The sequence below is a fragment of the Canis lupus genome, chromosome 17, assembly GCF_048164855.1.
Source record: "Canis lupus baileyi chromosome 17, mCanLup2.hap1, whole genome shotgun sequence".
NCBI classification, from domain to species: domain Eukaryota; kingdom Metazoa; phylum Chordata; class Mammalia; order Carnivora; family Canidae; genus Canis; species Canis lupus.
This window is the reverse complement of record NC_132854.1, coordinates 5,892,279-5,912,023: the sequence shown is the minus strand read 5'-3', so window position 1 is coordinate 5,912,023 and position 19,745 is coordinate 5,892,279.

Sequence of the window (19,745 nt, the reverse complement as noted above, 5' to 3'; positions counted from 1 at the left end):
CTCTCTCTCAAATAAATAAATAATTTTTTTTTTTTAAAGGAAAGAGTTTTTTAGACCCAATCTTCAGAGTTACTAGCTGGTTTATTCAATTCCAAATAACATCTTGATGGCAGCAACCATGAAAACAGACAAATAAGAACCCCGCCACATCTCTCCTGATGTCAATGCCATTGATGGTTGTAAATGGTTCAGCCGTATGAATGTCAGGAAGCAAAAGCTCTGTGGGGCAGGGAGTCCCTCTCCTGTTCACTCCACGCCTTTGTGCCCAAAATATTATGAATTGCTTTGAGGAAAGTCAAATAAAAACACTTTTTCTTTGAATATGTTAAAGCAAATATGAAAAGAAACGGTTAGTGCATTATCTTTATAAGCACCTTTTTCCCTATTGCCAGACACTGAGAAACAGAATTTCTCTCATCTCCAGTTATGCCAACGATGGCTGCAGTTTCTCCTCTGCCCTGCTCTTGTGCTCTAACTCCAAATACTTCAGCACCAGCCCCCGCAGATGTCTGAGGTTTCCTGGGTGTCCTTGCCCTCATGGGACCCGTTCTCTTCTCAAACTCTCTCTCTGCTCCCTAAAGACCACTCACCCTTGCTGACATCCTCACTGTGAATGCTCTAACACAGTTTGGCTAAGCCCATTTCTGTAGAGCACCCGCCTAGGAGTTCATGAGCAAATTACAGCCCCTTAACATTCTTCCTCATTGGAATGCATGTGCTTAGTTACCTGAATAACAGACCACACAGTACTAAGACACATTGGGTAGGTAGCAGGTGCTCAGCCATGGGCCAGGCGCCTCGCAGCATGGTCCCATGCTCTCCTCAGAAGTCTTTAAGGGAGTCTCAGGTGAGGCTGGCGAAGGTGGAAGCTTACCTCTGGTCACAGGGAGCGGGTGACCGAGCGAAGATTCCAGCAACCTGTATGACTGCGTAGCTCTTACCCATGACCAAAACTATGTGTTCAAGCCATTTTTAATATTGCCGCATGGCAGCTTTCCTCCTCGAAGTTTTTAATTCAGGAACTGGTGTCTGTGACCCTCCAAAGTGCATCAGCCGCACCAGTAAAATCTCCCCAGGAAGCATCACACGCTCTAGGAGAAGCAGGGAAACTCCCCATCTTCTCTCTAGAAGAATGTGTGGCCTAAGTGTTGCTAATGAAAAGGCACTCATATTACTACTTCACACTTACTCTAATATTTTCATAGCTGTATTTCAAGATACTTGGTTTCCTTTGATACCTCAATTTCAGTATAATTGGTTTCTCTGGTGTCCTATGTATTTTATTTTATTTTATTTTATTTTATTTTATTTTATTTTATTTTATTATTTTATGTTATTTTATTTTATTTTATTTTATATTTTATTTGTAATCATAAGATAGTTATCTATTATATGTTTTCACAGCAACTTATTATTCACAGGTGTGCATCAGAGTGATGTGATATTTTTGTGCTCTACGTATTTCATGTTACTTACAGGTTTTAAAATACTGCTCCTTGTCGGGCCCCTTGGGCTTCACCAGATTGCTGAAGGAGTCCTTGACTCAAAAACTGGTTAAGACACCATCCTTCACTGCCTCTCCTGGGTGCAGAACTCGTGAGAAGCAATCTTTCCGAGAATGGGCACCTAGCTTCTCCTTCACAAAGGCAAGCACCTGTCACAGAGATGAGGTGTGGCTTTGTGGCCACAGGGGTGGGGACTCGGTGTGCAATCAGCTGGGTGTCACCTAGAGGGTGGCCCTGCCTGGGCTGAGTCACTATGCCCAAGGCCGTGGGAACTGACCAGCTAGGGACACACGCCTCCCTTTCCAACCCTGGTACATTTCTCCATAACTCACTCTGGCTTCTGGTTTCCCAGACTCGGTTGGACTCCCTGCCCTTTTATCCCCATTTCTTATTCTAGAGTTTCCTTCTCAGCTTTGACGCACCTTCTGGGGCCTGACTCCTGGCCACCACTGCTCCTGGTACCTGCTCCCTGATGAAAGCATCTCTCTAGAAATCATCTATCTGACCCAGCCGACCCAACGTGACAGAGAGGGGCGCTGGAATAAAGCCATCCTGGGAAGGAAAATGTGCCGCTGATGACAAAAATGCTTCTATTCACAATAGGAGGAAATGCTGTTTCTTTTTTTCTTTTCTTTTCTTTTTTTGATTGACCCCTCTACCCATCTCTCCCGCCCCCATCCCTGGCCTCTGGCAACCACCAATCTAGTGTCTGTATCTCTCAACTTGTTTAGGTTTTGTTTTATTTCACAGGTAAGAGAGATCAGATGGTATTTAAAAATAAAGATACAGCTTTTGTTTGATCCCCAAATAATACCCATAAAACCAGTCATGGGCCCGGGTGTCAAACTCCAGCCAAGGATGACTGGAAAGATGACTCATGGTCCTGGGATTGCTAATCTAGGGCTCCGGAGGATGCTCATAATTCAGTGTTTCTTGAGCATGGCTACCTCCCTCCTAAGTTTCTTTCAATTCCCCCTTGTGAGTGTAGTTCTCCAGGAGGGTCGTCTGATGTCTATTTACCAAATTCCTCCGGACAACCAGGAGATGATCACTATTTTCCTTCTTCTGCTCCAGCCAATCGTAAAGCAGTTGCTGAGTGACTCGGTGTCCACCAAGGTTCCTGCCTTGTGATGGCCTTGCCCACGGTGGGGCCACTGAGGCTGCTGCCTGAGATGGGCCCGGGGTGCTGTCGGCCCCCAGCGTAGAAGGCTCTGCTGCTGGTGCCTGGTGGCTGCCTTCAGAAGCAAGCCTCACATGGTACCTGGCTGGTGGCGGGCTCACTTCGATTTTCTCTGAATTGGGGTGAAGCCTCGTGTTCTCACCAGGCAACAGAGATTTGGGGGAAAATTGCTCTTCTACTTTGTATGTGGCTTTGACTGCAGTCCCTTGCCAAGGCAGGACTCTGATGGGAGCATGTGAGGGCTGGGCTCTTCAGGGGCAGAGTATTATGCCCAGAACGCACCTCTCCTGACACCGTGGCACAGAGCCTAGATCACACTGGGGAGCCCACTCTCTTTCTGGTTCTCCAGAGATCCTTCCCCACAGAACTCCTCGGCTCCTCATAGACACGAGCAATGGGCAGGCCAGCACCCCAGTCCCCTCGGTTTCCCATTTTCCCATGCTGCCCAATGACAGCAGTGACTCCGTGCTTGTCTGTTGAGTTCTGCATACAAATGGACTGTCATGCAGATGGCCCCTCCTCTCTCGCCAGCTGGTTCTCTTTCCTTCTCCCCCTGTCATGACCATGCATGGAAGCAAGCCCAGGAAAGGACCTTCAGATAAAGAAAAAAAATGCACCTAGGATGCATGCCTGTCTGGGATGGGGCTTGGGCACAGGCCTAGATCCGACCTCATGTGAGAGCAACCAAGTGCAATCCTGGACGTGAATCCCCAGCTATCCTGACATTCAGTCAAACAAGACAACAGTGTTGACTAAGCCTTTGGGGGAGGTCTTCATAACAGAGAGGGAGCTTGTGGTTCCTATAAAATAAAGCCATGTCAATATTCTTCCCATTGGGGTGTTGTGCTCACAATAGATTATTTGGAAATGGTGTCAGTTGTAAGTCATCCAGGCAAAAATTATTAAGACAAAACCTGTGCAGGCTGCTCATTTCATCTTATGCGTTATGACTGAAATTTTTCGTGGCTGCTCTAAAAGGAGGACTCAGAGGAAGCAAAAACTTTAATTCTCTGTTATGTTTTTTTTTAATTAAAAAATCGTTTCAAAAACTGTAGGTTTTGCAATATATGCAAATACGGAATCATTACTTAGGTAGGTGAAACTAATACAATGTCACATGTCAGTTCCCAATAAAAATTAAAAAATAGAAGGTGCCTGTATCTTTTCCTGGTCATTGAATCTGCTGGACGTAAACACAATAGAAGCAAACAGTCTTACCATGGACACTATTGTCTTATGCTCTTTATTAGTCCCATCTAAACATCACAATGACCCTATGAGATTGGCATTCTTAGTTCCCTCACTTTACAGATAAGGAAACTGAGGCACAGATTGTTAGGAAGCTGTACTCATCCTGAGGCAAGATTTAAAGGAGGATAGCCACGTGGATGCAAGAATATGGCTCACTTTGTTAGCTGCTCCAAGACCTTAGCTTAATGCCCGTATGACCCTGAACTCCTTTGGAGAATCATATGACTTTTCTATCAGTGATTTTCAACTTGTGCACTTGGACCCAGGAGAATTAGAGGAAATTGTGAGATCATGTAATGAGTTAATTTTTTTTTTTAAGTGTAAGAGTACATGTCGCTCCGTGAAACTTCTGTTTCCGTTGTGTGATGTGTGGGGGTGTGCTAGATGACAGTGTAGTGTGCAACTGGGTTACAGTCAGAGGGGCTTGACAAACGGTGTCTCCGGGGCTGGAGCTCTTGCTGAGTTAACTGGACCCTGCCTGAAAAGCGCTCAGTGGCTTCGTGATCCTGGGCTGAGCTAAGGGATCACATCCCCTTGCCTTTGGAGCACAGTGACAGCTATCTGCCTGCTTCGTTCGTGGTGAGAGCTAAAGGAGCACGTGAGCTTCATGGCATGAGTTAAACACAGCCCCCAAGAGCTGAAGCTGCACACGCCGTGTGATTCGCTTCTGCTGATAATCACGAGGCAGCTATGGCAACGACGCTTCCTCGGAGGGCCTCCCGTGAGCAGACCTGCACAGGCGTTTTGCCCAGGGTAACCTGCACCAGCCTGGCAGGGAGATAGCAGCTGTGGGGGGGCTCTGCAAGAGTAACCTACGGGGAGATGTCGTAGGAGCAGCAGCCCGAACGGAGGCCCTCCTACACCCTCCCTTGGCCACCCAAGGACACCTATTCGGAGGTTTGGAATCCTCGTGGTGATTGGCGGACACATTGGCATGTGTCCCTCATGCTCCTGGCTTAGACATCGGCATAGTTGCAGGTCATTGTGTGCTCGTGGAGTTTGCTTTCGGTGTGTGCAGAATTTGAACAGAACCATTTAAAAAAAAATTGATGATTACTTCAAAGGAATGCATACAAAGTACGTACGCGTGACCCTGCATGCTTTGAGACTTAGTGCATTCATCATCAGCAGAGATCTGACCTAAGAAATACAGAGCCACCCTGAAGAAGACAAAACTGCTGATCCCGTATGCCTTATTGTGTCAGCCCGATGTCGCCATCTGACCCTCACGCTCCTTTTGGACTCAGCAGTTCCTCCTGCCGCGCTGGCTCCTGAATGGCCTGTCCCTATCCCCAACACTCAGTGGAAATGGCTTTGTGACTTTGTTTTTGTTTCCAAGTTATCATAAAAATTGCAAGTATGAATCATTGGCAGAAAATTTGCAAGGAAATTCCCAGCTCTTATCAGGTTGGGAGATATGAAAGAATTAGACTTCTGGCCATGGCACCCCTTTTCTGCTCACTGTCCTCTCTAGAAATGAGATGTTGCCACCCAGACAAATTCAGGGTGGGGCAAAGCTTTTCCTTCTTGCTTTGTTGCATATGCCCCCAAACTCTAGTGTCTTCATTGTTGTCTTTATAATAATACCTGCCTGCATTTACTTAGCCAGCACGTGGTTCATCATGCTCTGAGAAAGTATGTCAAATCTTTCATATGCACCGCCTAAGGGAAGTACCACCGTCCTGCCTATTTTATGGTGGGAAAACTCAGGACGGCAGAGCTTACAGGAGATGCCCAAGTCACCAACAATAAAAGTTTCATCTGTCGTGCAGGCCAAGATCTGCTGAGTTCCGGTCTCTGTTCTAGGTTCTGTGTCACTCTCTTTGGCTGCCCACATTCCTGGCTGGCACCCATCAACCCAGGACAAAGGAACATCAAAACTTTATTACTGCCACATTAAAACTTTATTATTGGGGCATCTGGGTGGCTCAGTTGGTTAAGCATCCAATTCTTGATTTCACCTCAGGTCATGTGGGCCGTGAGATCAAGCCCCACATTGGGCTCTGCACCAGCATGGAGTCTGTTTGTGATGCTTTGCCCCTCCATCTCCCTCACCCTCTGGTCCTCCTCCCTGCCCCCTAACCCCTGCCCCACCTAAAACAAGCAAATACAAAGCAAAAAATAGAAAGAAAAAAAAACCTTTGTTATTCACTGCCTCATACACTTGGGCTTCTCAGTCTTTCTGTAGGATAATAGAGCCAATGTTTTAATCTGCCTGGATGACATAATCCCTTCACCCAGTGTTAAAGTATCATTTTCTAAAAATAGGTCCAATGGTGACTCTGAAACCAATACAAAAATGGGCACACATTAAAGATTACACTTGACTCATTAATAAGGGAACTGGTAAGATGCAACAAACAGTTTGCCAGAGAATACAAAGGACAGACACAATTTGACATCGGGAATATTGGAATGAGCATGCTGATGAAGGCAAAACCAGCCTCTTCCGCAGCCGAGGAGGAAAGTCCATGCAACTCCTGCCTCTACCAGGTAGAACTGGTTTCCACGTCTTTAGACAAGACTGACTGCAGTGCAATCTGTCACCTACAACTTACAGAGTCATAAACCAGCCAAAGGCATGGGAAGGCATGAATGGGATAAGCTGAGTGGTGTGCTCTACTCCAGGAATCTGCAGACCCAGGTCCCCCAGCTGTGTCTGGAAAGGTGACTGGGACACAGCCTCTGCCCTTTGTTCACTTACAGTCCACAGCCACTTCCACAGACCAGCAGCGGCACGGAGGGGCACAGCAGAGAGCTCGCAGCCAGCAAAGCTGTGATGATGACTATCTGGCCCTGCACTGGAAACATTTGCCAGCCCCTGCCCGAGGTTATGTCTGGTTCTCTACTGAAGCATCTTTCTTCCTCATCCTGGCTGAAGCTCACAGCTTCATATGTTATAGAAAGCAGGTGACAAGGTGTCCAGGAATTTCTTTCAGACCAATAACTAATTACGGGACATATTTGGTATATTAGTTGGCTAGAGCTGATGTAATGAAATACCAGAGACAGGGTGACTGAACAAGAGATCCGTATTTTCTCACGGTTCTGGAGCTAGAAGTTCTGAGGTCAAGGTGTTGGCGGGGTCTGTTCCTTTCTGAGTGCTAAGAGGGAAGGGTTTATTCCCAGGCCTCCTTCCCTGACTTGTAGACGGCCGTCTTCTCCCTGTGCATGTCTGTCTCCAAATTTCCTCTTTGTAGGAGGACCGGTCATTTTGGATTAGGGCCCTGCTAATGGCTTCACTTTAACTTGATCACCTCTGTGAGGGGCCTGTCTCCAAGTATGGTCACACCCTGAGGTGCTGGGTGGTAGGTCTGAATAGATGAATTTGGGAAGGGACACAATTTAGCATTTAGTTAGAAGATAATTTTTTTTTCTTAAGATTTTATGTATTTATTCATGAGAGGCACACACAGAGAGAGGCCAAGACATAGGCAGAGGGAGAAGTAGACTCCCCGCGGGGAGCCCGATTGTGGGACTCCATCCCAGGACCCCAAGATCATGCTCTGAGCTGAAGGCAGATGCTCAACCACTGGGCCACCTGGGTGTCCCATAGTTAGAGGGACATTTGTACCCTCATTAAATATACTGTGAAGATGGTCAAATCCTATACCAAGCTGTGAAGATTCCAGTACTGAAGCAAACCCACCACCAACCCACTCATTCTGGAACTCAGTGGCTGTTTGTGAACACTTCCCTCACCTTTACTTATGTTTGGAAACGTTCTGTTCTCGAGCTGTAGCTCCAAATGTGGAATACAGGTGGATGGGCAGGCACAGTAACAGTGATACATTCAATGTACACCTTTATATTATTATGTTATAACTTTTGGTATAAACCAAGAAAAACCAAGTCTTACTTTGTTCTGAATCAGTAGCACCTGATTATATATAAAGTATATATTGGTTTTAATAATAGAGGCACAACCGTGAGGGACAAACAGAGTTTGTTCTTTCCCTACTCTGGAAAAATTTGCTGATGGTTTTCCCTTTGTTTAGAGACATCTAAAGATGCTGTATATATAGTGTGACGTTAATAGCAGTGCTTTGCAAGTCCATTAAGAGGTATGGGCTTAAAATAATCAGCAACACAGGATTGCGTGTGGTCAGAGTAGAACTTATCACAAAGCCAAGACTTCAGATCAGCTATTTGAAATGCAGAAGCACCGTGCAAAGATCATTATTGAGTGCCCGTTATCTTCCGGGACTATTTATGCATGCTATTCCCACTAATCTTCACAACAGCTCTTCAAGGTGGGTGTTAATAGACCTCTTTTCATTGATGAGGAAACTGAGGTATCAGGAGGTTAAGTAGCTTTCTTGAGAACCTTTAGCGAATAAGCAGCAGGAGTACATACATTCCCCTGCCTTCTCTTGCCAACGCAAATGCACGGTGTTCACCTATCTCTTAAGAAAGCCTTGACGTGATGGCATGGCATTTTTCCAAGAGCTCCTTTGCGTTTCAAACCCTGCGTGATTTGGATTGAACAGGAGGGCCACTACTTGCAGATGTTGCCCAGGAAGTAGGGAAGACCTGATGAGCAACATTGCATGGATTGCATTCCACTGGATTCCCAGCTCAGGGGGGGACTGCCCTGGCCGGCCAAGCCTGCTCTTCCTTGCAATGCGATCTTTTTCTAATGTGTTTTGATAATGCTCAGTTTAAGCCTCCTGTGGCTCACATCCACAGAACATGAGCCCTATGAGCTGCAGGTGGAAATTGGCAAAAAAGAAAGGGAAAGAGCCCGAGAGAGAACAAATGGACTCCGTTTTCTCTCTTCTTGGTTATCGCCATTGTTATTGATTGTGTGTTGGCAGAAATAATTAAAAGCCTCGCCCAGTTTCTCAGTGCCTTTCAGAAAAAGAATGGAAGCGTTCATGGTGTGCAAAGGAGGAAGGAAGAAAAGAAAAATAAATCCTGCTTGTCTTGTCCTCACGGCTCCAGGGAACAACAACCAAAGCCAGTTCTACATCTGGACAGAGAAGGCACAGGTTGAATGTTACGGAGGAGCTTTTATTGCCAAAAAAATAGTTCTCTATTGACTTGCTAGAAGCTGACATTTTATGGAGAAAAGCAAGAAAAATGGGCATAGTCTTCAGGAGGCAGAAGTTAAATAAACCATGCGTTTTTTGAGCAAGCCTTCCAACCTCTAGAGTCTGCTCATCAAATTCAACAGTTGAAATTGGGGGGAAGAACTGAGATACTAACCAGGTAAACCCCAGTGGGTGTGGTTCATGCCAAAGCCAACTCTGTGGTGTGGCACTGGGACAGAGGGGGTCAGCCAGGAGGAATGCAAGCCCAGTTGCGGGGAGGCCCCGGGACACATGGCCTGGATGGTTGGGAGGGAGGAGGAAGCTGAGGTGCATGAAACCTGCTCAAATACAACTAAACCCTTTTTCTAAGGGTTCATCTGTTTGTCAGCCCATCTGCATAAAGTCCCTGATGCGTTGACCGTATCTCTATTTCCATTTATTCCATTGTATTAACCATCTGGAATCTGTGCAGACAAGTGAGGCCCAGACAGGCATTGAGGAGGCCCACAGAGTAGGTGTCTGTCCATAGACAGAGATCTCTTGAGCCTCATCCAAGAATAAGTGGACAACCACACACACAGCCCAATCTAGGGGGTTCCAGCTCTAGGGTGGTGTTCTAGCTCTAAGGTGTTTTAAATTATCGTCATATAGGGATCCCTGGGTGGCGCAGTGGTTTGGCGCCTGCCTTTGGCCCAGGGTGAGATCCTGGAGACCCGGGATCGAGTCCCACGTCGGGCTCCCGGTGCATGGAGCCTGCTTCTCCCTCTGCCTGTGTCTCTGCCTCTCTCTCTCTCTCTCTGTATGACTATCATAAATAAATAAACAAATAAAAAGAGTCCACTTATCTTTCTAAAAAAAATTATCGTCATATATATATGTCATATATATATATATATACACACACTCCATGCCTAGCTCCTCGTACTCATTGCTCCTCTTTATCTGATAACTGGAATTATGTTAGAGAGTTTAGGCCCTTTAACTCAAGACACTGAGCCTAAGACACAGAAAACATCAACCTGTTATCAGCATGTATTCATCAGCAATCTTGCATGCCTGTTGGGAAAATAAGATTCTGGGGCTCACTGTCCAGTCCTCATGGAATCTGGACTTCTGGCTTGGGGTATACAGGAAGTGCTGTTTTAAAATGGAGAATCAACGTTTCTGGAACTGCTTTAGTCAGCAGAGAGTTGTAATTCTTAGAACAATTCCGTGTTTCCCCGAAATTTTATTTCTCTTAATAAACAAAATTCATTTTCCTAAAAAGGGATATGTTTCTCTTGAAAACCAAGATTAAAGTCCCAGGCTGCAATTGCTCCTTCAATAGAAGCTTTATCTTCGGTGCTTTCCATTTCTCCCTCCAAGCTTCTAGCACGTTTTAGGCAAATGAGGAGTCATTTGGGTGGGCGGGGGGGGGGGGGGGGGGAGTCGCTCAGGAAGGAAAGCCCATGTCTTGCAATTTTTCCGTAGAACCATTAACACAACCTCAGACTGGTTCTGGATCCCAGTCAACCTGCCCATAGCAAGAACAAAGACAGAAGGAACAAAGTAATTCACGAGGGAATTACTGCCTAAGTCTTACTAGTCGAAGGTTATATTAGGTCCTGGATACTTAGTACAGTTGCATTAGCAAGGTAACTGACTGTTAGTACCTTGAGTGTATAATAGCAAAGGCATCTTCTCCACTGGGAGTGAAATGTAAGTCTGTAGCATGATCTCAGCTCAAGACCACAAGTCTGGATGCATGCACACACACTGGGTCCCCATAGTAGTATTGAATACACTAACGAACATTGACACACACACACACACACACATATAGGGGCACCTGGGTGGCTCAGTGGTTGAGCATCTGCCTTTGGTTCAGGTCATGATCCTGGGGTCTTGGGATTGAGCCCCGTGTCAGGCTCCCTACACATAGCTTGCTTCTCCCTCTGCCTATGTCTCTGCGTCTCTCTGTGTGTCTCTCATGAATAAATAAATAAAATCTTCAAAAATATTTAGATATTTTTAATATTTATCTATTTTCTATCTATCTATCTATCTATCTATCTATCTATCTATCTATCTATCTATCTACCTATCTATCTATCTATCTCTATCCATCTAGATGAGCGTGTGTATATAAATAAACATTTTTAATTCTCAAAGCTGGGCACCAAAGTAATATAGTGTCTTAACAATTGCTGCTTAAAGAGATGGTACTTTTAATATAGTAAATCACACAAACAAAAGCTCCTGTTGCTATTAATCTTTCTCATCCCATTTGCCTCTTGTAGGTTTTAAGGGCATCACAGAATACAAATGCAAACAAACTGGAGAAAAGAGGCAGTGGAATGGAGTTGGAAATTATATATTTAAACTAGAAAAAACAAAAAAAAGGAAAGAGAAAATCGGAAGGTAATCCAGTAGTGTCTGTCAAAACTCCAGAGTGCACTCCCCTTTATACAGTGACTCTACCACCAGGAATTTACCTAATGGATACACTTGGAAAAATACTGTAAGATATCAAGGCACATGCCGTGGTAACAGACAATCCTCCCAATCTTCTGTCTTAACATGTAAATTTGAGTTCTCGTGCAAAGAGCACAGGAGGTGATACAGGTCAGCACGGGGGTGGGGGGTGCTCTGCTTCATTCAGTTCCTCAGGGACCCAGGCTGATGGAGCCCCGCTGTCTTTGAGCTGCACCCTTTGAAACCTAGTTGCAAGTGAGGCTGAGAAAAATAGGAGAGTATGTAAATTATCTGATGAGCTCCACTGTCTCTGCCACTAATCACAAGATACTCAAGATGTATTGTGTGTAGGAGCTTAAAAACCAGACTTTGCTAGTGTGTGATGATTTAAAAGAACTGTGGCATATTACATGGTTGTTAAAAAAAAAAAAAAGGTAAATCTGAATGTACCAATGAAGAAAGATCTCCAAGATGCAGTATTTATTTAAAAAACATAATATAGAATAAGAGGTACAGTGCAATCTCTGTAGAGATTACTTTTTAAAAATACATGCAATTATATGCAAGACTATGTGTAGAGTATTTTTCTGAACAGACAGACAAGATTCTGTTTATCATTATTTGAGGGATGGAGGAGAGGCTGGGAAAGTAAACATACATATATATTTTTTTTCTTAAATTTTTAATTTATTATATTTTAAGGAAACATAATTTTTACCAGGTGTAGGTATGGTACTATTTTTGTCCAAAATAAAAAACCTGAAAAGATAAATTTAACAGACTGATTTTTTCATGAAATCTTGTTAATTTTCTCAAGATTGATAATAGTATTAAGGGTACACGAGGGGGATTCATTTTTCTCAGGTGCTAAAAGATGTGGGAAGGGTCATGAAGTCTGTGACTACTTTTCCAATGCTCAGCTAAAGAATTATGTGATGGAGTGTGTATGTGTGTGCATGTGTGTGCATACATGCAAGTTTGTCGCTCTGGTCTTTCAATTTTTCTGTATATCTGAAAATTCCCCACGCACCAAGCGAAGGAAAATAAAAGGAAACAAAGTGACCAAAAGCATACTACTTAAGAGCAGAGAGGCTCAGAGATCTCCCGTCTTTCTACCTTAGGATTGATGTAGATGGAGTCCAGAGGCAGCCATATGAAAATGTCAGAAATCAGACTTCAAAATCTGAAATCAAGACACATCACAGAAAACAGTGGTGACATTGGTCTGTCCTAGAATGAGTTCTCCAAAAGGATTTCTGTTCAGGCCCATACAAAGCTGGGCGGTGTTACTAAGCAGAACCAGACTCTTCCACCTGCTTAATGACCATCATCATCGCAGTTCTTGTTTGGCTGATGATGTCACTTAAAAAAATCCTGCTGCTCTATTTGAAGCACTTTTCCAAAATCTGAGTGAGCATCAACGAGACCCTTAAAAACAGTGCAACAAGGGGGCTGAAAAGCCATCTGACTTGACTCCATTCTCTCGTGAGTCTTGAGGTGGTGGTGACTCAAAAAGTGTGTCCCTACAGGTCATTCTTCAGGAGGTGAGGTATGCTGCTGTTCTGGCTACAGCCACCTGTCCCTGGGTCGTGAATGGTCACTACACACAGAGCTTCATTAGTCCTGCTCAGGGCTTTATGCGCAGTCTCTGATCGGTTTCCCACACTTGCCAGTTCCTGCAACCCAAGCCCAGGCCCCATGCTGCACAGAGGAAGCTTGAGAGAAGGAGCCACAAGGTGTACTTCCCACTGTCTGATGGAGTACATCACAGCTTCCCCTCTGGAGATGGTGAACAGTGCTCCAGCCACGTCTAGGAGACGTTTTTAATACACCAGCATGCGACTGCTACATACAGTGTGAACCTCTGACATCACAGCTGCTCCTGGAAAATGGTGTGTTCTAGTCTCTTCCTGACCCTTGGCCAACAGCATGGAGGAATAAATCTGGTGACGTTAAAGTGAGATTAACACAGTCATTATTTTTATCTAAAATATTTAAGGGAGCTGGTAGGAGCTCCTTATCTTCCCTCTCCCCTATGCAAGCACGACACTTGAAAGGCAGAGAGCAGGGTTTCTGCAGGAGCAGCCCCGCATCTGCTTGGCTGAGACGCTTATGTTGCACGTAACTTGTAGGACATTCTGGCAAACATCCCAGATGCTCAGACTTCTTTTTTTTTCCTGCGTCCTTTGAGCTCAGTGCTAACTGCTGTTAGCAGACAGAAAGCCTGCTGCAATTCTTTCCTTAGAACTGGCTACAAGAAACCTACCAATTATAGCCAAGAAACAGTCTTTCAAATACACATACACATTGTAATGTGGGCTGGTAACCAATTGGAAATGTTTTGATTTGCCCTTTAAGGCCAGAGGCAGGCACTTAAAGCAAACTCCTTGGATGTTTGGAAGAGCAGTTATACTAAATTTAGCATCCTAACCAGCCAGTTGGCATATATGTAGTGAAAGATTTAAAAGGGAAGAAATTCAACCAGCGAGAACAGAAGAGGCAGGTGGATGAAAGAAGCCTACTAACAGACTAATAATACTTTTTTAAAGAAGATGCTCCGGGAATAAAACCTACAATGGTTAGAATCGTTATTCCTTCCTTTCCTATAGAGATGTGAGATGTGTCATCGCTATTCATGAAAGATTAGGGCTGCTTGCTGGAGCATGAGCTCCCCATAATGAGGGGTCTTGTCTTCCACATCACCACTATCCCCCGCACTTAGCACACTGGCATGCTAAGAGATGCATGTGAGATACATGAACAAATCGTGTGTGTGTTCACTGGACAGAAGCTTCTGGGCTTATAGATAAGCACGAGTCTGTTTGCACGTGCTACTGGTCAGTGCCTTGCCTAGTCTGATGAAAAGACTCCCGCTGAGGATGGTGGACACCATGCTCTTCCTGCCTCGACGTCCTTTCCCTCTCCAACCTGTGTGTGTTCACTGCTGAAGACCTACAGACACACTATTTTCTGACTTACGGTGTTTTATAAGCTGTACCTCAAAACTAGGCACGTATAAGTGAGTTAAAGCACAGGGAGTCCCCACATTGCGACAACCTCGATGGAGGGGCAGCTGTGCAGTTGGCCTGGGGTCCTGCAAGAGCTGGGAGTTCCGGACCGAGGTGTCTCAGCTGCCACGGGTGTAGGCTTCCTCTCAGAGTCAATGACACTTCATCAAAAGGAAGTAAAAGGATCCAAACTGTGCTAAAGTATACACATAAAACATAGAAACCTGAAGTTATGTTTATTGAAACCTCTCACATCGTTCTCAGCATCTTGAGTAATATGCAGATTAGCCAGATGATAAAGAACCGAGACACCAGATACTTAGGGACCCAAGTGAAAGGTGTACCAAGCCAGGAGCTCCTCCTGTAGCATTTTGTTTTGTTTCATTTTTTAAAAAGATTTTATTTCTTCATTTGAGAGGGAGAGAGCACAAGCAGGGGGAGAGGCAGAAGGAGAGGGAGATGCAGAGGCTGGGCAGGGAGTCCCATATGGGGCTCAATCGCAGGACCCTGAGATCTTGACCTGAGCTGAAGGCAGACGCCTAACCGACTGAGCCACCCAGGCGCCTTACGTTTCATTTCATTTTTATTTTCCCCACTTGCTGAATCTTAGATCTAGACATGACTTTCTACCACTTTTTTTTTTAAGTCTTCCTATAAGGTTGCATTAAGGAAACCATTGCACACAAATGATACACCTGAAGAGCAATCTTGTTGGGTTTTGCTTACAATTTCAGTGAATTTTAAGCAATTGTCTTTGATGACATTTATCTCCCCTACTGTTCTTGGACTTTTTAAGATAGGGTCACCATGGCTTTAAAAACAAAGCACACACACACACAAACTCCAGTCATTATATTAAGTATGAATGGCACTTGGGAAATAATAGCTCTATTATCAAGTAAAAGATGCTTCTTCAGCCATCCGATTCTTTGCCACAGACAGAAGCAGAAGTGTAAGTAATAAAGGAGGCATACATAGCAAGGATGTCTTCCAGATACCAGCATGGAAAGAATCAAGTGCTACGTGAGCGAGTCTCAAGTCTGTGAGGGAGGAAGACGAAGTGAAGGTGCGCTCTGTTAGCTGGTGGAAGAGACTGCCACCCTCACCATACCCACTGCTTGGCCTGTGGTGGCTTCCTTCAAAGTATTGAAATAGAAGTTGGGGGCCTGCTGCCAGTGACCTGAAAATGTCTATAAATAAAAAAGATCTACTTGACAATTATGAATAAAGGCTGAAAACGCAAGAGCACGGCTCCCAGTTCTACCAGTGTGTATACATTGCTAGTGATTGGATCTTTTGGGATTTTCTTTCCATGCCAGGAAGGGGTAGGGAGCAGCAGAGCCCAGAGCCCCACGTGGGATCTTGTTGGAGGCGGTGGGTAGACGGTCAAGTGCAGCCCCAGGGGGGTGGGGTGTGCCTGTGAACCCCCACAGGTCTTCAGAGCTCAGCCCCCTGGGAAGCCAGGATAAAGAGCAGCTTGCATCAAGGCACTTCTGTACAGCTGAAAGGCTGGCGGCTTTGCTTCAAATCCTGCTGAAGTTAAAAGTGACCTTCTGTGTGTTGGAGGCCCACCCTCTCCCTTTACAGGTGAGGCTGCTGAGGCACAGAACGCAATGGGATGTGCGGAAAGACCAGAGAGTCTGCGGGAGCAGAAACAGAGCCGTGGGCCAGGTCTCTCACCTTTCCTGCATTTAACACATTCAGCAGCGATCTATGGTCATGAACTGTGTTGGAATAACTTTCCTTGTGCCGTATGTGTGTGTATATATATACACACACACACACACACACACATATATATATATATATATATATATATATATATATATGCTTTTTATTGGCTTTTGAGGGCGTTAGTTGTCTTGAAAAATATAATTAACTCCACATAGATAATTACTTAAGAGACTTCATTAATCAATGTATCACGGCATAAAAATCTTGAGGTGAATATATCTTTAGCTTCTGGGGCAGTGTAATCACTAAACAATTGATTCCTCTACCTGATGTGTTTTATTACAAATAAATATATTATTTAATATCTTCCCCGTCGCTGATAAATGCCTTTCTACCTAGAAAAGCAAGTAGAATAGGCAAGACTCTTCCGTTACAACACTGAAAAGGTGTCTTCAAGTGCATCTATAGTGTAAATGCCACAAATACCATAATCCCAAATCAACTGGAAACAAAAAAGCAGCAGAACATGCAGGTTAGTACCCTTTGCACAGTAGTAATTATGTCTCGTTTTGAGCCACTTGAAGACCTACTTGCCACCCAAGCAAACAGTAGGGTAATCATCACTTTGTACACCCGCTCGGAGGGGACTTTTACTCCCCTGGGTTGTTTTTGCCTTTGATCCTTTTCTGGGTGAGATCCAGAGAGACAGCAAGGTGCACGACTGTTAGCTAGCATTGATATTTTTATTTTTTCTCCTTCCCGCTGGGAACCTTTCTCCCAGTGTTTGAGCAGCAAGTGTTTTACCAACAAGGAAAGTTTCATTAGGGCGGAGTGGACCATGGCAGTCTGGGGAGAGCACAGTGGCTCAGGGCAATGACTCTGCAGGGGTGGGTTTATCTTTCAGGCAAAGCATCTGAGCGTGACAACCTCGGCCATAAGTTTCTAGAAGTTTCCTTCTCACCAGTTATAAAAAGTAACAACAAGATGAATTTTCTGTCTTTTGTGCAGTATGGCCTACCTAATTTAGGGAACTGAGTTTCAAACACAAGGTGGGAACAGTGACACGATGTCTATGGTCATTTAAATTGTAACAAAGGCCACGGTGTCAGTTGAAAAATGCCATACTTGTCTGTTGTTCTCTTGTTTCAGCCCAGACTGTTCATTAGTGATATCAGTGTGGAGGGAGGCACATCCCGCTTAGTCACTGGGCTGGAAACTGCTCTGAAACTTGGACTTGCAGTGATGGGCCAGTTAGAGGCCTCAGAGTAAAAAGATGTAGTGGATGAAATTATCATTCTAGCATCGCCTGAAATTGTAGGGCTCCGGGGTTCGTTTGTTCTTTTTTTTTTTTTTTTTTTTTTTTTAAGGAAAGCATTTATTCCACAAACATTTCTTTAGGACAGTATGCCAGGAAGATGTTGCCTAGACTCCTGCTTCACAAACCAGCTTTTCATGGGGACCTCTGGGGGAAGGGCTGAACATAGAGTCTTCCCTTGGCTGGGGCTGTGATCAGCGGCAGGTCAGCCTGGCCTGGAACACCTGGCTCCTGGGCTCAGGGGACTTTCTCATCACCCATCCCCAAAGTACCTCCCTCCCAAGGTAAGGATTAGCCCAAGGTAATAATGCAGCCAGCGCTCTGAGCACTTAGTTACCAGTAGCTGTTTCCGCCTAGACTGCGGCTTTACACTCAGTACCTGCAGATGAAGACCTCCCCCAAGGGTGGGATGTCAGGCAAGGGGAAAACAACACAACCAGTCTTAGCAAGAGCAAGGAGACGCCATTCCCCACCCTCAGGGCGCCGGGGGGAACCTTCCCCAGGAAGACCAGCATTAAAAATGTGGTTCAAGTCCCCACTGGCCTCTGGCTTGCTTCAATCTGGTTATCACAAAACACGGTTTCATCAGTGATGAAGTTTTACAGAGAACATTTGACTTCTCCCTTTCTCTTGGGATTATTCCGGGAAGAACAATGAAGCTGCCTACAGCTAAAGGCTTGGCTTGAATGGAAACTGGATCAATCTAGAATTAAGTGTTGAGATAACACAAGAGCATCTCCTTCCTTCTCTCTCAACTGAATTAGGTCACTGCTCAGAAGGTGTGATCTGGGTGAAACTAGAGACCTTTTCTGGTCAGGATGGCCAGGACTTTCTGAAACTGGACAATAAAATATTACTTGTGAAATGTGAGTTCAAGTTCTACGGGGAAACGAACAGGTTCGTGGCCCTTTGCAAGATTAACAATTGCATTATGTGCATGTGCCAATTTGAAAAATGGGCACACAAACACCCATGGGCTGAAGGCTCCAGATAACTGTCACTATAGAGAAATGGAGTAGAAAGCAAATGAAAATAACAAGCGAAAAAGAAAAAGGAAAAGAAAAAAAAGAGGAAAAGACTTTGAAGGCGCTTTTTCCATAGGAAAAAAATATTTTATTTTTTTAAGAACAAATTCAGTTTTGAAACAGACGTGGAATGTGACCTCACGGATTTTGTTTCTGGGAGCTGACTGCAATGTGGAAGTAAAGCATACTGAAAACCTATGACAGGCTATTAAAATAAAACGAAGAAAAGAAAAAAAATATTTATAACTCAAGCATAATACTGTGTTACTTACAAATTGGACAACGAAATTTTAAATAAATATCCATGGTACATAATTACGGCACAAATATGCAGCAATTTGGCAACCTTTTATACCATTTTTTCCTCATTACAGTGCAAAGGGGGAATGACACTGCCGTTTAACAAGCTGTAGCTAAATACATTGCAAAATTCAGATTTTATACAAAACATCTTGCTTAGACTTTATAAAAAACCAACATTGCTCTATGTACACAATCTGGGTAAGAAAAGCCATTTCTGTCTTGTTTTCATGTGTATTTTTATTAAAAAGGTGAATAAGGCTACTGTAACACCCCAAATCCATATACAGTAAAATCTGAACCTATTTACAGCATCTTCACTTAAACATTATGGTGCAAATTCCAAAGTCAGGTGACTAGGGATGATAATACAAGCAAGGCATTTACAGTAACTTTCCAAAGCTGAACCAACTTCAAATAAAGGGACAGTTGGTAGATTGTCATATTCTGCACCAGACACAAAACAGACGCACAGAACACTTTTCAACTGGTTGCAGGTAACTCTTCATCAAATCATCTGATTTTTCACAGTTTAGCGTATAACCAAAATGTAGCCAACCGATGAGACACACATTTGATTTCATTAAAATCAGACTATTTCCCATGTTTCCCCTTCTTGCCCCTCTCTCCCCCATCCTCAAGGTTACTTTTTGATGGCTTACAAGAAAATCTTGTATGGATGCACGGAAAGGAGAGGGTAGGGTGATGGAAAGAATCACATATGTACTGTGGCTGGTCGCCATGGCAACCCTCCACAGAACTATGATATAGATATATATAATATATATTGTAGATATATATTATACATATATGTACACATGTATACCACTCACCCACTCATACAGACACACACGCACTTTGGACCAACATCATTTTCAGGTTCAGGAAATAGAGAAGGAATGATTTCTGCGACAACTCATTTTTGCAGGTACTCACTGGAGGTTTGAGAACCTTAAAATGCTGTTGCTACATTTTTTTTCCTCCCAATTCAGAAAGCAAA